This window comes from Cydia pomonella, chromosome 6 (genome assembly GCF_033807575.1).
Source record: "Cydia pomonella isolate Wapato2018A chromosome 6, ilCydPomo1, whole genome shotgun sequence".
Classification (NCBI taxonomy): domain Eukaryota; kingdom Metazoa; phylum Arthropoda; class Insecta; order Lepidoptera; family Tortricidae; genus Cydia; species Cydia pomonella.
In genome coordinates, this window is record NC_084708.1 from 16,223,972 (window position 1) to 16,237,452 (window position 13,481).

General features: G+C 35.9%; 1 protein-coding gene across 2 annotated transcripts in view; it reads right to left on the minus strand.

The window, feature by feature from the left end:
• The window catches only part of LOC133519100 (uncharacterized), a 93,665-nt gene that overhangs the window by 60,234 nt on the left and 19,950 nt on the right, over positions 1-13,481 (minus strand). The window lies entirely within an intron of this gene.

Here is a 13,481-nt window from a genome sequence, read left to right on the forward strand (position 1 = left end):
TCGGCCTGGCCGACACATCTGGTGTGCAAGAGACCAAAATACGCTACAAAATCGGTAATCTACGTCGAGAAAATCGGTTGGCCACAAGCCCGACGGTAAGATTTTTTGGCCATGAGCTTTGATGGCCTCCGCGTAAGGTTGGAGATGTGCTTACGTGTACTTACTCTCTTACGACCCTTCGTTATTAGATGGGTACTTGCACACGTATCAAAAAGTTTCGTGTACATAAGTACTACACTACGACTGCGACGCTGATGCAGCCTGCGCGTTTTTTTTCCTATGATTTTGGTGCCCCCCTAGACGTGGTGCCCTAAGCAAGTGCTTATTTTGCTTAATGGTTAATCCGGCACTGTTCGAGCTTCAACAATACCGGCAAGTTCAAGTTTTATTTCACTAAGTTTCATAAATAGTTCAGTACAAAAAGCTAGCTTCAACGTGGCTTCAACAAATGGCGGAGAACAATATGGCGCCGACGTAGAGTCAGTTAGGTTTTACTGGCGGCCTGAGTACAATTAATGTGACATAAAGATCTCAGGTATTTGGTTTTACAACTTGGGGTCAGTTGTGTTACGGATTTATATTGCAACTTTCCGGCCATTCTCACAACTGCACACATATTTCCAGAGAACAACTATTGTAAAATTATGGTTATACTTAATATCATCTACATCTAAAGGTTTTGTGATGAAACATATGCGTCTGATATTGATTTTCACTCTTCAGTTTTCTGATTACTTATAATTAATCGACCGTTAATTAGTAGTTAGTTAACTATTAATTAAATGAAAACTTCTTTAACCGACTTCAATAAAGTAGATTTTTTTTTTTGTATATTTTCCGATTTCTGGAAGACAGATCGACACATTATGGATTTTAAACTTAACTGTTGAGGCCGAATGTCTTATGTCAGAATCTGATGGTATAATCCTAGAGAAATAAGAGAACTCTTGAAACATTATAGGAATACTGGTAAAGATATGGATATTTTTATAGTAACTCGTGCTTAGTTCACGAAAAGCATAATGGATGAACTGAAATTGCTGATGAAGATCAGTCTATATAAGCTTAAGCACAGCGAAGTATAGCCAATATGACTTTATTTACCCGTGACATACTAAGTTCATATTAAGTTCAACAGCAAAGTATCTCTTTATATCAATATTGTGAAGTTAAAAGACCCGTTTTCGAACACACTTGCTCGTAACGTGCAAGCTATTGAACCGCTTTAAGGCTCGTAATCCTAGATATTATACACGCATGTTTTTTTCATTATATTGTCGCACTCGTGCGGTAATGTATGATAATCAGATCGAGTTAAGATTGTAACTAATCGCTAATAATATGTATGGAGACGGCGCCTTTCTAAATTGGTCCAGTAGATTTTACAACAAGGACTAGAGGGCGCCGGCCGCCAGAGGCCGAGAGGGTTGAGGGGCCGACAGTACGATAGGTGCAAGACTCTTAGCGCCTCTTGAACCATCTCACTAACCCGAGGTTAACCGGTTAAACCGTTAACCCAATGTCAAATTGTACAGGTAACCTTGATAACTCCAGGTTTAACCGGTTAACCCCGGGTTAGAGAGATGGTGCAAGTGGCCCTTATTGAATTAACAATTAAAATTTGATTAATATGAGAGTTTTTTTCGTTCTCGCAAGTGTGTTGAATAATGTATGCATTGGTCATTACACACTTCGGCTTTCTTATTGCGCCTCGTGTGTAATAAAATAAAAAAATAAAATATTTTTATTCAGTAACTTAAAAAACAAATTCATATAAATAATGACCAACGTAGGACACTTGTATCACAATATACTATTACTTATGAGATAAAATACAGACAAGACGACATAATGATAAATTTTGTTGTTATTATATTCCAGGGCATGTGACCTAAGTATTTAAATATTTACCTACCTCATTTAAAAGTAACTGTAACAACCTGTTTGTATAAATAGGTTTATCATCTGTTATCATTACCATTCATACAGTGTAGTTCAGTGATTCAAATTACATGCTTAAAGTGTGGGTTGTTTATGAGAATGTGTTGACCCGATTCGCGGTGCTCTTGCTAGCCCGGTCTGGGATTCTATTTCCGTCGCTTACTTAGCACATACCTCAGGCACCACCCGTATAAGAATGATCTTGATATCCGTATCAGCTATGCGTTATCGGAGATCACACTTATACAAGTCCCGCCTATGCGAGTGCTTGGTAAAGTAGGTAAGAGGGCTGCGCGGGCGCCGGCTATTGCACTGAAGATCGCACCGGCCCAAGTGCAAGGCGAACCTCTCCACGTAACTCCGCGTTACGACAACTAAATGCCGACACGATTTATACTTTTTACACTTTTTTTGCGCTCAACATGGCTTGAGTTTGCTGATATTTAAACGGAATGTTGTGCTCCTTTTACGTAATCTTGCTCTAGTGTTATCAAATTGTGTTAATTAAAGTACATACCTACTTATGTATCTTCAACGGCTGAAGAAATGTGATTGAAGTGAACGTGAGTAAATAAGAAGAGCCAAAATTTGATGCTTTTAACAATACAGTCAAAAAAATATTTTTTATCTTGTTTCTTAATCATACAAGAACGCAACATTTAAGGTAGCTTCTCTTTTGCTTAAATATATTATTATTTTACTTCATAAATTTTATAAATAGGTATAAAAAGAACTACATTTAAATACTTTCAATTGAATTAAGCTAATTGTATTCTATATAATATGTAAATGAGAAATACGACGAACGACTTCTTACTTCTATTTTTTTTTGGGATATAATAGTATTAATATTGTACTTGGATTTTAAAATTATCCGAGTCGTGACGATTTACAGGGTTCGAAAAGAAAAAGGCAACATGCATAAATCGGAATGAATGTGCACTGTGCAGTCGGTGCACGTTCCGCTGGCGATACAATATAGATAAGTATTGGGGATGTAACTTAAACGAACGTGTGTTTATCTCGTTTTCTCTATTCGAACATGGGTGTTCTGAGCGAGCTGAATACCAACGGCAAAAACGTTGAGCCTGGTAATTTAATAATGCTTGCCATGTCAGTGGATGACCATTCCCACATAGGTGGAATTAGCAGACAAAATTAATGTCCCACGACGGTCGGGGCCTGCGCTTCAAGGAACAGGTTTATGAATTCAGCATCTTTAAAATCGCTGCCAAATCGACTAACTCAAATTAGACATGTTATTCCAATTAGTTTTAATTCAATTCAACATTAGACGACTATTTACAATAGAATATACAAAGTTAAGGGATTAGAATCTATTAAGTAGTTTCGGATATCGATACAACCAGATCTTGCATGATCTTATCCGCCTTACAATTCAATTTTGCAAACCATGTCACATTTACATCTGATAATGATATATAAACAACATACGAGTACGTGCTATGAAAATAAATGAAGAAAATGAAAACTCTGGCTTAGTAAGAGACGCCATTCATGCCATACACATCTTCAATTTAAATACCTATCTGTGGTTGTGATGTGGGTTAGGTCAGGTTATCGCGTCATTTGTTTTGATAAACGGTTGTGGCACATGCTTCAGTTTTTACACATATCTGTATTAGTTTATACAAATTTTCATAGTACCTATATAATATGTCGGCGGCCGATCGTAAGTTTTCCTAATCATTTCCTAATCAATCGTAAAGTGTGTAAATATTTGTCTCGTTTCCCGAGTCGTATCCTTTTTGAGTTGTGTCCTATTTCTGGCCAGTTTGCCCTTCGGGCATCTGAAGCAACCTAACGAACCTAACCTACTTCTACCTGCGAGGGTGGATTGAAAAATTGAAATTTCGCGGGAAGACAGTTGAATAATGACAGTTCAAAATGGCGGCAGAAAAAAGAGAAATGTTTTTTTTTTAATTGGCCAGGCCGCGAATTTTTCAATCGACCCTTGTATCTATTAGTTTAATGCGACTACCGTCGAAACACTACACAGGAACATTACGATCTGCCTAATCATACGATCGGCGGCCGATATATACATATAATAATGTCAGGTGCCATATCACTAAACAAACGCTGTACAAATAACAATTAATTTACATATTATGTACCGCTGCAAATGATAATTCGTGGGAGCCATATGAAAATTTCTTTAGAAGTCAAGATCATTGACACAAAAATAGCACTTCGAGCGAACCGTTGTGCGACTCCTGACCCCTCCGCCATCAGCCATTTGGACAATGCGCGTGCGATTTTTTCACAATGGTCTGAGTAAACTATCACTATCAGTAACTACCTTTTCAAAAGCTTCCTCGTTAGTATAGCAAATGAGAAATTTACGATCAAATCATCGTGAGCGTATAGTCAGACTCTTAATAACTATAGCGACTTATTCGAATTAGAGGTATACGTATTCATTGAAATAAAGAGTGTCTCAAACAAAATACTTTCTCTAAATACACGAATTCTTTTACAAGTTGTTAGTGTGTTAATTTGTTAAAGAAAAGCCTCTCGACGGTGAACCTCAATTGTTATTAAATTAGCCGAAAGGGAAAAAGGTCAAATTTATGATTCGCCCTCTGAGTGAGTGGCTTGTTTTTCGGTTTCACGAGTAAAATTAAATATGCTGTTTTTCTATTCCTAATACGTTAATGTTATTTCTTTAATTATGCGGTAAATATAAATTATTGACATTTGGAAAATAATGATGTTGTTATTTAAATATTAATACTACGACGAATTTAATGATCAGAAAAAAGTAAATTAGATCTAAATTAAACATTTTAAGTAACTTTGCAATTATTATTTCACAATCAAAGCTAAAACTGCTGAAATTGAATGCTGTAACGGTTTTGGATGAAAGTTGGTACACAATTTACAGCCTGAAATACGACATAAGATATTTTTGGCCCCCAAAACTAATTCCCTATAACGATTATGATGAAATGGGAGAAGAGGTGGTGAGAGGGGAAGGGCGGCTGGGCAGTTTAACAACTTTATGCGGGCAGAGTCTAGTAAACTATAGTTAGCAAATCAGCTTGACCAATGATCATAAAATATCAGTACTAGTACCTTTTGCAAAAGATAAAAAATATTGCTTATTAATAAATTACAAAGCAGCATTTTTTGCTAATCTTGCACACCAGTACGTCGAGGATAAACGCGATTCGCGAGTGTGGATAAATTAAATCTATTATGGTAGCCAGTAGTTACAGCTGAATATAATTGTTGTTAATCTTCCAGAAGCGATTACATAATAGGTAAACTATCTTTAGTAGCGCGTGTCTTCACGGTCAGACGAGTGCGGTGCTCGTTTATATCGATATCGGTGTTCGTGGTGGCTGCGCACACGACTAAAGAGCTAATTAAGTGAACTCACGGAAGTCCATTCATCATTATTCATTAGCAGCATCACTTAGCCCGAGCCACGTTTCCTGGGTTTTTCAGAAGCAAAGCAGATGAGTTCACGCGTGCCGCGCGGCTGCGCTCGGCGGCGCAGGCTGTGCTATATTCACACCCGTACGACCGACCGAAGCGCATCTTATATTTTATTGTTACACCCTCTCGTTACACCTATATACACTAGGTACATCGTCAACATGATTCGCGGAATCATCTTCGACGCGCTCTACGATCTTATTAGCATACCTAAGTCTAACGGTGCAATACTGTTTTTGCATTCCAGGCAGTCATAAATCGATATGTTACTGTCTAATAACCATCGCATATTTACCTTTAAATGAATTTAAATATAGGTATATCTTTATGGAGAATTAGTGATTAAAGTACCAACGCTGATCACACATTAAGGAATGGTGGACTGGAATAACAGCGGTCAGCCGCTGCGCCGGGAGCGACGCCACTGTCGGATAATGGCTGCTCGAATTGCGGCGATGTAGATCACTAGAGCATGAGATCAGTCACTTGTTTTATTTTTTTCACTTAATCGATTCTCGATGAGTTATGGCCACCTCACCTTGATTGCATCGGAAACCACGGCAAGCAATTTTTGTCGTAATCTAACAACGTCTCAAACGTAGCTTTGGTTAAAAATATTTAGACTTCTGACACAGATAAGGTTGAAAAAGTTGCTTAATCTGGGAAATAAATAAAAAAACATCTCGTTAAAAATGTAAACAAGTGAATACCGTTGCCGTTATATTTTGACAGCGACGAGCTAAAAGAAACACAAGGCTCGGCCCGCTGTCACAATACAGTATTTAAATTATGTTTAATAGATCGACCTCTCAGAGGGGTACATATTTATACCTACACAAAGAGAGAAAGTAACAGAACAAATCTAACATTTATTTTTAATACAAATAACATAAGTCAAATGAGCTTGACTGATTTCATCGTCATTGTAGTGTCAAACACACAAGAAATTTTAGGTAGGTAGGTACTAACTAACCGTAGCTTATCTCAATGAGTAGTGTAACAAAATATTATAAAAATAGGTATTGAAATGAAGAATGCAGAGGTGATTTGATATCGTGGAGATCAAGCAAAGTAACGGTCGGCGGCGAGTGAACGACACCGTGCGATCTGCACCAGAGCATCTCATCGATAAGCGTATTGATTCATTAAACTTATACCAATTATCGTTTTATTGATAACAATAAAATAAATGTTAAAAACGTACATTGATTAATGAGGTGTAGAACAAAACTACTCGAGCTCGACCAATGCGTCGTCGTTAAATAGCTTAATTGTAATGCAGGCTGTCTACGCGTTGTAGTATGAAGGTAGGCAGTTTTATTATCTACTTATATACAAGATGGCAGTTTTTATTAATGAATTGTGATTAATAATGATCGTGTTAGTGATTTTACCAGTAAACGTAAAATTTAAAATGGGATTAGCTATATTTTGGAGAAGTAGAAATACAGGTTGTTTTTAAAATTATCGGCAATATTTAGCGATGTGAAATATATAAACTACGTCCTTAAACTACGTCCAAAAGAGAGGTATGGGCATTGTGAATGTCATCTCGCTTTGCGTGATAGGGCACAGCACAGCGGATGTCATTCCACATCTAGAGCAGAGCCCAACTGGCTAAGTACCTCTATCTTACAGAAAACCGCAGCCAAATAACACTTAGACCCTAGTCTTAGTGTTGTGTTCCTGCCGGTAAGGTTGCCAGAGCTCAACGATGGTGTGGAGTGTTAGGGTCGGCAACGCGCATGTAACAACTCTGGACTTACAGGCATACATAGGCTACGGACACTGCTTACCATCAGGCGGGCCGTATGCTTGTTTGCCACCGACGTAGTATATAAAAAAAAATTGGTAATATTGAGCAACTTTTACCAAGTAAAGGTATTTAATTTTAAAAAAATGGCTCTCCCATTCCATAGAAATCAGCAACATCTAACCAGGCAAAATTTATGAAACAGTCAATTTTATTTCGCGTATTCGGCGTTGGTCCCATAGTAGAAGTTGCTCAGTATGACCTATTTATTCATCTCGCAAAATATTACACCTGTATATTAATTTAGACGACTATCGGCACTTCACAACAAGGTTCATTCATAGTACAATTTGCCCCAAAGATTTGAAGCAATCAAAGGTCTTTTCCTACTGGTAGTCTTGCCTCTAAACACAATCGATAAGCTTCGTGAAAATCCTGAGCTTATCGAAACGTGAACTTGATCTTCGTTTGTGATTTTTCGAGAGTCTACACAAATACGATGGTAAATATGATCCGTGTTCGTGATTATGTCAAAACCAAGACAACTTAATCGTTATAAGCAAGTTTTGGTCTCGTTGACAATTCAGCTTTTACTTTTAGATTGGTTATGTATTAGATTCTGGTCCTAAGTGAAGGTACTAGAATAATTACCTGTGTATATTATGCATTCTCAATCTTTAACATACGAAGTTCCTCAATCCCTTAATAAATAACGTTTTTTGGGATTTGAATATCACCAACAGCTTCCTGTATTTTCGTGTTGAAAAAATATGTAAATTATAATCCTATTAATTAAAGTATGCGCTAGATCACATTCTTGTGTAAATTTTAAAATTGCCATCAGTTCCATCATTTCACATAATATTGAATATGGTAGCGTGTAGGTTTTGCTTATATTTAAGTTTACTAGTTCAAATATTCAATAAATAGGTGGCAATATGATATTAGTTCATGTAATTAACATGTATAGGAACTAAGAATAAAATTCCGTCAGTTATTGTTACACGTCAGGAGGACGTTTCATTTTCCGTCCTCCCTTTCGTGTCTTCCGCGAAAACACGTTTTATTGTATCTTTATTATACAATCACGAAACTACTTAAAAATTAAGATATAATATTTTTCAACAGTGACAGCTGTGCATTCATACATAAATATAATGCGTGATTTACGGGTTTGTATGAACAAGGTAACGTGTTTTAACGTCCTATTCATTGTGGGAGGATTATATTTACGTATACAGCCGCCGCCAGTTATGTTGATGAGGCTGCTCAATAATATACCGTATTAAACGAGAAATGTATAGCTCAAGCACTGAGAAAAATAATTAAACTAAAGCGCAAAAGGAATTCTATTCCAAAGGGTTCCATAAATATATCTACCATATTAACCAAACATGTCTTATTTAACTTGCGAACAATCAGCCAGCAAGCTAGAGTCATACCAAGATAAGTTGGCTGCGATTTTGACAGCCCAGACAGTGCAAAGGTTATTTTAAACGTCAAACTTCTATGAAACTATGACGTTTACTTAACACTTGCACAGGCTGGGACATCAAAGTGGTCGCCTTAGCTTGGTCTGACTCTATATCTATACTCTTCAACTTCATACCGTATTTTTGTCTTATACAAGTAGTTCGCCCCGAAATGAAAACTATTCACTAAAATGATTGATCAATTGAATGCACCTACTTAGTCGCATGCGATTTATTTCAAGGTCTGTGGAGCCCTTATCAGATAGATTTAAGTCACCATAGAGTTTAACATAAATTATCTTGCTGATTATTAAAAAAAAAACGTAAATAATATATATATATTATATAAGCCGAGCACTTTCATTTTATACCAAACTCGACCATACTTTCTTGGAAATAATATGACCAGAATAGCAAGACCCCTCACAAATACCTTTTTGGTCTTCTAGGCTCTTCCAGCTCCATAACCCCTTGATCAAGCCTGCTCATAATTTAATGACTAAAATATCAACTACACATTTACCAACAAACAAAACTCAACTACACATTTACCCAATTTAATTTAATTTAGAACAAATTTACTAAAGATATTGTCCATCAAACTATCCTCTGATAGTTCAGCAAACATTGAAACGCCGGGACGTGCCCCTAGCCAGACGTGTGTTCCAAGTCGAATGTAAGAACTTCGCTTCGTTCGCTCGTTCGACTAAGGTACATAATTATATTTGTGTAAGAGTACAAGTAAGAATCAATAAAAAGAATACTGTAACGCAATAAAATTTGGAGCCCACATGAAAATATTTTTGACAGGATAATAAAAAAAAAACTTAAGATTGATTAAATTTGTACGAAGCCAAGAGAGGTTAACAAAAATACCCGGGAAACCCTTTTATACACATTCATCATAAGACTATCTTTTTACCCAGAAATCATGCACATAACATAATACAATAGGGACATTCCCGCAGAATGTCCCTGCAATTACTTATAATACGAAGCGTCAAGTTAATTAAAATTAAGTACATGTTTAACTGCGTTTCTCACGAAATAGTGTTATTACCTCAATCAAACATACGTTTTAATTTAAAACAATTTTAACGTTCCCGAAAAACTTAAGTGCCTAAACTAGTATTATTAAAGCTGTTTACTAAGTTATTTAGGCTCGTGATCAATGTATAGTTATGACATTTGATGTGTGTATATGTACTATATGTAGAGTCAAAACAAGATAAGTTAGCAGCGATTTTAATAGACCAGACGGTGCACGGGCTATTTTAACGTCACACTTCTATGAGATTATGACGTTTACTTGACACTTGCACCGTCTGGGCTATAAAAATCGCTGCCAACTTATCTTGGTCTGCCCTACCAATTTCCACCGGCTTAGCTAATAACAGACAAATAAGCAACTTATCCTACAGGCATTAAAATCAGACCATATTGCTGGCTTGCCACGGCCATCTAAACATAACGCTCTATTTTTCAACCAATGACATTATAACTCCAGATAAGTTATAGGCTTTCCACAATTGAAGCGCTTACCTTGTACAAATTGTACAAGCTGTCTTTAGTCGCGCCTAGGCAAGCGAGAAATGTGCACGCGCTAACGAGCTCCCGCATACCGAAAGAGAATGAGATAAGCTTATGTTTAAGAACAAGTATAATAAGGAAAGGTATGCGAAAATTAATCAACAAAAACAGATTCATAAATATGGAAATAAATATGGAAGGATTTTTTGTATTTATGACTATAAAATATTTTAATTTTATTTTTTATTACATACACACTACCTCTTTACAGGATATCCTAATTCTACAGTATTACTGTTTTCAATTATATATATAAATAAACAGGTAAATCATATTGAAGGCGTAAATGTAATCTTATTAAGTAGGTATTTTAAAGCAAAATTACAAAAGCCAAAACATACGAAGGACAACCAGAATAATACATACACACACACACACTTAACAATTACACCCTGTAGGTATATAAACATTTTATTAAAGTCAAAAAGGTAGATGCTCTAAAAGTGACTCAATTTTAATCAATAACCTTCTTAAAAACTCGAATCTTAAAAAAATATTCCAGCGACTCTATGACAATTCTTACTCGATTTCATACTATTATAACGATCATTGTCAGGTACCGTTGACCACGTAACGGGAACGGCCCACCGGCCCTAAGCCGCGTGAAGCGCTCCGATCAACTGATATCATTCCTAAATTATACGGACGCTCCCAACATCGGTTCATTCATAAACCAGAGAGAAAATAATATATGTAAGCCTTACCGCTTACCGCCATACAAAGCATTTTTTTCTTCTTAGCGAACTTTCGTTGCCATATATTTTTTTCTACTCCAGCACGTCTCTTTGTCAATTAAGAGGCTGTCAATACCTAAAGCGCGCAGACTGTCTATTTGTATCGGAGTAAATGAGATAGCACTGTCGCATGTTACTGGGCCTGGGCAAGGGAATAATAAGTTAAATAAAAAAAAGTGGATTATTAGTGTAATATTTTACTCAACAGCTGTTTAGATATAAATGTTTTGAAATTGTGTTTTTAATTGCAGACCCATAAGTCAAAACAATAAAGACATAAAACCGTTTAATTGTGATTTTAAGACCAATCTTTGTAATTATTTTCTATCGAGCCGATTTCGTTCAATCATGTATCGAGTACAACCACGGGCTTTGAAATATAATTAATATGAACATATATTTTTCTTACTTGACTAAAACAAATAGTCTTTCTTAAAAAACTGTTTAAGTAACATCAATTTCAAGGACATTGGGTGTTGACAGCCTCTTAAATGACTGCTAGTAATATCTAAATCTTCATTTTAAATAGAGGGAGCTTGGAGGGCGGTGGCGCTTGTCTTTAGAATCATAATACAACTGCTTATAGTTCGTCTTTTTTTGCATTAGAAAAAAGGTAAATAATCTGACATATCTTTTTATTGAAGATGATTAAAAAACGCTTTAAAAAATTAGTTTATAAATATTACCTACTTATCAAAGCAAAATAATGTAAACAAAGGATATGATTTATATAGCTGTGACATATTTGTAGTGACTTATTTTAAGAAAGTGATTTTTAATAAAAAGACACGTCAAGATCCTATTTATTTATTATTGGAGTTTGTGGGCCTTTGAATGCCACGTCGACCAGGCAGTGATCTATTGTGATCCTATCAAAATCCTATTATCTATCCACACCTTCTGTCTAATGCTATTCAAACGAACTATAGCAGTTATCTCATGAATATTCATAGCTACTATATATAGCCTGCATGTTTCCGCCACGGAAGAAGATGTGGTGGAATATATCCGCAAGAAGAACAGGCGGCGCAACCGAAAACTGCGTCAGCAAAATTATATTTATATTTTAAGATTTTTGTTATTGTATGTATGTTAGTCTGTAAGGTATGTATATATGGGCCATAGTTGCCTGAAAATAAATGATATTAATTTTTTTTATAACAACTGTTGTATTTTTTTTTATGCTAATGCTAACTTGTAGGCAAAGATTTACAGACCAAATTGATTTATTCTTGTATACATAGGTTTACTTCGATTTTATTTATCATTTCGATTTAGATTCGTTTTAGGTGTTTACTGCTGTCTTAGAAAAAATATTGTGTACAATGTACACAATTAAATCTAAAATTCTCATGCCTGTTTTTACAAAACTCGACTTCGTCTCGTTTTGTAACTTCGGCCCTTGAATTTTAAGAACCCTTATTATGTAACTGTTGCACAAAATACTAACTCTGACCATTTAAGTATAAAACACCTGGTCTAATTAACCATGAAATATATTTAAAGTTGGTTCTATCGCGCATTTATTTTGTTACCTTTATCTTCGCGGGTGTAACGGCAATTTATTAAACAATAAAGGGGTTTTAAATGTGTTCTAAAATGTGTTCAAAAGTTTCATTGTCAGCAGGGTGCTGATGATGGTGAAGATATTGGAGATGCTTATTATTTAATCTGTACTGCAGTATGGCACGTAAAAATATACAAATAAGTTATAGGGACCTATATTATAGTGTTTTTCCGACTCGATGGGTAGAGTGACAGGCTTATTATATTTCTATGGTGACAGGTACAATACAAATTTATTAGTAGTTTTACATGTATATAAAATGTATAATTGTTGGTGCACAAACACGCGGGATGGAATATCCTACGATTCCTCCCGTGGTGCGCACACTATTTTTCTGCTCGACGGAGACTATTTTAGCGTCAACTCTGCTCCCGCTGCGCTAAACGAAGTTGCCGCTTTCCGCCCGGAGGGCAGAAAAGAATATTTAAATACGTACGAGTACTTATAATCTTACACAGATCGACCCAGCCCCAAACTAAGCAAAGCTTGTACTATGGGTACTAGGCGACGATATACTTACGTATATAGATAAATACATATTTATATACATAGAAAACCCATGACTCAGCAACAAATATCTGTGTTCATCATTCAAATCGAACTGGGGACCATCGGCTTCCTAGGCAGGGTCACTACCCACTAGGCCAGTCAAAAGGTTGTCTATGAACTTAACGAACAATGCCTTCCAACGATCGTGGAAAATGTTCAGTTATACGCATATACCTACCTACGTACGCATTTGACGGTTATCTTTAAACGAAATCGCTTATAAATGACTATGTGATAATTTCTAAGTATTTAATTTGTTCACAGTTTAACCTATCAAGTTATTATAGGTAATCAAATGGACAGCTGCATTAATCTAGATAAAAAATATGTGTCGAGGAAGATATTAGAAATAATCTAATAAAATGCGCGTAGATAGATGACACTTACCATTAAAACGAAAAACCTTTACT